The sequence below is a fragment of the Trypanosoma cruzi genome, genomic scaffold, assembly GCF_000209065.1.
Source record: "Trypanosoma cruzi strain CL Brener 1047053516575 genomic scaffold, whole genome shotgun sequence".
Taxonomy (NCBI): Eukaryota; Euglenozoa; class Kinetoplastea; order Trypanosomatida; family Trypanosomatidae; genus Trypanosoma; species Trypanosoma cruzi.
The window spans coordinates 26741-31630 of NW_001849245.1; the positions used below are offsets into that span (position 1 = coordinate 26741).

The 4890-nt window shown below is 50.7% G+C and overlaps 1 pseudogene, besides 2 other annotated features; it reads right to left on the reverse strand.

Moving 5' to 3' along the window:
- Positions 1–184: a repeat region.
- Positions 1–4890: a sequence feature (areas not merged during assembly with more than two copies in the genome that could not be assigned to a particular haplotype).
- Positions 910–3822, reverse strand: Tc00.1047053504139.10 (annotated as a pseudogene).

Consider the following 4890-nt stretch of genomic DNA (forward strand, 5'->3'; position numbering starts at 1 on the left):
CACACGCGCAGCCATACAAATTGTGGCCATGGCAGATGGTGGCGCCCAACGCTCCGGTAAAACACGCAAGGCGCTCATGCACATAACGAGAGTTATGGTCAAACACACCGCGTAAAGTCAATAAGTTCATGCTGAAAAGACACGGCCTTTCACAGCGGTTGTGGCTCACTACGTGCGTAAACTGCGAGACGGCCTCCACACAACAAACGCACACAGAGCCAGTAATCAACCACAATTGACAAGAACGAGAAGGGACTCACCGCCATCGCCTCCAGTTCAAGCCCACGGCCAACGGGATACGGCCACAGCCCGCTGCCGACACACAACGCACACGGAGCAAGCAATCACCCAAAGAGCCACACGCGGAAGCGATTCCTCATCCATCCATGACGCGGCGTCTCGCTCCATGCGGTCACACGGAAGCACTGATTTCTCAATAGAACTTATTCTTCGTCCATCCCTTGAAAATGCTTCTGTTATTGATGGGCCTTAGAACACAATAGAAGGAAATAAACAATGCGGTATTACTGCGACACCGCCAGCCACAATGATTCTCTCATACCGGGGCAATTCTCCAACTATGCCTTGTATGCACGCGCACACAATTATCATACCATATAAAAACCACACAATGTTTTTCACCAGAAACCAAACAACCCCTTCCCTCCCTAATTTTCTTCTGTCACTGTTATGTTCGATAGCGTTGGACATTTTGGCATTTGTGTGCGGTGCCACCGCATGGGGATGGTGCACCCGCACCGCATGCACACACACACGTATCCAAAAATATATATATCTCACAGTACTTTTTACCTGAAATCAAAACTGCCCCCTTCCCTCCCTAATTTGTTTTCATATTTCGGTGTTTCTTCCACACTGCGGTGAGCGTCTTATCTTCTAAGGTCTTAGGATTATATTGGCACTTGGTACTGATGCACCTTTTCCTTCCAGAACGCCGCAATTTTTTGTTTTTCCTTCTCGATCACGTTATTGGAATTTACAACATCACATCTCCGCCAGCCAGTCATTCATCGGCGTGCCGTCTGCGTGCTGCACATAAATAATCTCCCACGACATGTCTCGGGATAATTCCCCCCAATCATTAAAATGTTCCGCCAGGCACTCAGTGAACTGCCTCACAGTGCTGGCGGTGGTGTGGTGCCCACCCGCCGTAGTCATCCGCAGCCCAACCAGCGTCCTCGGATTGGACTCCATGAAGAAAAAGGCGTCCAACAACGGAAATTTCTCAACCTCCGGTATTTAAAGCAGCCGGTGGTTTATACAAGTCTTCTTGTCAATTTTTTCCACAGACGGAAAAAAATAGTGGCTGATGGGGCGCTCCCGTGAGTACACCTCCGGCGCACAGCGGTGTGACTCACGTCGTGTTGGTGGCCTCAGCTCCTTCAGTTTACAAATTATTTCAATCATAAAAGTCACATTCAAAAATGCAAACACGGTGCTCTTCCCAAAAAATTGCGTATATGAGATGATCACCAATCCTCGATTCAAATAAATTAAACTCAGCCTGCGTCATTAACTGTGCCAACATGCACAGTGTTTTAATTGCGAGGTGGGCAGTCATCGGTGCATTGAAAGGCGACTCGCCATTGCGCTCTCCTCGTACTCGGACAATCCTCGCAAGATATTCGAGCGCCTTATTATCCTCCCACAGTTTGGAAGTTCCAAAAGCAAAGTAACGCTCGATTCCCCAAAAGGGCGTCCTATCCACAAAGCTGTGGCAACCGTCGATCCGTGCGTTACAATTCCCTTCATCAAAGATGTAGCGAAGAATCGGTCCCACTTTATCCATGCGACCCTTCACCTCTCGCCAGTATTCCGCTTGCTGCTACACGGGTTGATTGCGCTTCTTCCAAACGCACATTGCCTTCACGTCGCTCTCATCAGGGCAATTCATTATGATTCGTACGGCTCTCTTTTCACTCGCCCAATGTATGTAACTTGTTATCTCTGGTGTGGCCACCACAAGCATGACCCATTCTCCGGGAGGCAAACAAGGAGGCAGAATATCAAACCTGCCTCCCAATTCGTAGATAATATACCCCTTCATCCCGCGCCAAGACGGGTCCTTCACAAGTTTGATCATATGTTCTCATCGATGTGTTTTTTCACCGTCTTGATGGTCTTTTCAGACACTTACGCCTTAACTCCACCAACAAAGCTCACAAACATTTGGAGTTGCTCCGCATCGCAGTGCAGCAGCTGGTAGAGGAGGTACAAGTCGGCAGCCATCGACATCCCAATCCCGGGCGTCCCAATCAAGATGTGCGGAATTGGCGTAAAGTGCTCCTCAGAAAGACTGTTGAACCACTCGGTTACATCGCCCTTGACAATCTGCCACACGCGCTCCACCTCTCAGTTCACATGGCAGTCACGAGTGGATTTATTCATCCTCCTTCCATTTCCACGAGTACGGCCATCCCTTGTCCGAGGTGAGCACCATCAGCCTGGGACGCGGTGCACCGGATTGCTGCGCATCGTCATCCTTTTCGAGGGTGTCACCAACCTCCCTGTACTTCCATGACTGCGGTGGCTCCCCCTCCCTCACATCCATTCCCATTCCTTTGTCGTCAGGAACTTCCACCACATGATGCCACCTCGCACTGTACACAGACTCGCACAACCCCTCCAGTTTCTCCGGTGCACTCGTCGTCGTTAGGATCCTCGCTTCCTCAAAGGCCACATCCAAAAACTCGTTAGTGATGCCATGAACAGTTGCTTTTACCTCCGCTGCAGCTTCTGACCATTTCAGTAAAGTGTGCACGCCATTTTTGTAAAGCTTGTGTACATCTTCTTCCATATCCATTTCATCCCTCACAGTCCCCTCCATCCTCGCATAACGATCGGATGCCTGTATTTCTTTCAATAATCCCTTATCAGGGATACATTTATTGGGATCCTTAAAAAACTCCTTCAGCAAGACACTCCGATTGGTGTCCACAACGCCCCTGCCGCCCAGTTCCCTCGCAAGAAAGTCTTTCAGCTTCATTTCATTGACGCGGACTCCTCCTTTAAACAGTACTTCTTCGATCGTAGTGAAAAGGTAAATTTCATTCCTTGCGCTCGTCTTAGCCTTCCCTCTGCCTCCCGCCGTTCTACTTTCAGTATCTGAGTGAGGGCTGCGTTTAGTTTTCCCCTTGCAAGAGGAGTGATCGTATCCTTTACTTCATAGTCCTTCCATTGTTCAATCGAAAACACACCCTCGTGATGAAGCTTAGTAATATCCTCCAATAGAATTTTCATCTCATCCAACTCTCTTTTCATCTCTTGGTACTCTGTTAAATTAAAAATAATTCTAAGAAGCTGCTGGTCTTGTACGTAAGCATCCGGCTCCTGAAGAAACACCTCCATCGTCACGTTGTGGTCTTCATCAACGGCCGCCAAGCGGCCAACATAATCCCAAAGGAAATCGTTCAGCTTCATGTCGGTGCTGAGAGTGTCTCCACCCAGCAGAATGTCCTCTACGCTGCTGCTCGTGGTCCACTTTGGTTGCTGCGTTCCCTCCACTCCTCTGCGAGTCGCAGCGTCGGAAACATCGCCGGAGCCACGGCGAGGTGCCATCACAACACCCGTGCGATGAAGCATCCCACTCGCACCGCCCAACTGCGGCCAGCAGGTGCCGCCGGCTCCAAAGGACAGTCGCGGCTGTTTCCTCCCGCAGTCCCAATGGCGTTGGGCGTGGCACTCGCACGACGGGGTGGTCGGTGCGCCATGCAGCCGCACTGCAACGCCTGTCGGCGAAACAGTCAAGGGCCGCCACCCCCGCAGCAACACAACGTGCAATCGGCCACAACACCGCCACATTATCGCCCTTTTCTGTTTTATTATTTTATTTACTTTGTCTGTCCGTTTGCCCTATCACCAACACTAGTAATGAGTGTGCAGCTTCACAAAAGAATAAAAGGAAAACACAATCCCACCGTCCCAATGCAACTCAACACTCTCCTCCACCCACCGCCATTGCCGCACAGGAGACCGCAGTCACATCGCAGAGTCAAAACCACAATGCGCACCACACCATCGTGCAGTGAACGATGGGCGAGACGCGGCCATGCATCGCCCCGCTCCATTTTCCCATCCCTCAAGTCTAGCGTGCCCGCACAAAGTAGCAAAAAGAATCAGAGTGCACACAAACCCAATCATCCCCCTCACTCGATGAAGCACATTATTCGCATGGAGTGACAAATTGGGGGACACACCAGCAGTAGCTGGCTGCATGGAGTTTCCCTGCCAACCCTGCGAAGAGACACAACAACTCTGCGGAGTCAAAGTGACAGACCCTCGGTGTTGCCCGCAGTTCACATGGCAGGACAAATTCCACGCACGCATAGTTCCGGATCCCTCGGCGGCTGAGTGCCCAACAGAACAAGTAAAAAATACGTGCGCGCAAAACGGCACTTAAATACGTGAAGCCGTCAGCCTGTTTTCTCCGATGGCGTTGGCGAGCACTTCCACACAATCCAATCAAAGTGACACGCCGGACAGGATGGCATCAGTTAATAAATAAGTAATTACGCCAACGCAAAAAGCAGCTGAAATTTGGGTTTTGCACCCGACTTTGGGGGCGACAGTGGCATGAGAGTGTGTATTTGTGCAAGACATTTCGTGGGACGGTGCTCCCCAATCCCGCCGTGCCCCGACGCAAAAGGGCAAAAAAAAAAGAAGAGCACACTCTCCAGAAAAGGAGTGACGGTTGGACAGTCAACCCCCGGTTCGTATCACATGACATCCACATATGTGCGCTCCACCTCAAATACGTACCTCCCTGGACGCCGCATGCATGACGTGTGGTTTCGTCGCTCGCAATGTGTTTTTCCTCCTGCAAAGGACAACAGAAAAGGATGGCCGTGGCGCAGCTCCACTCAGGGAGGG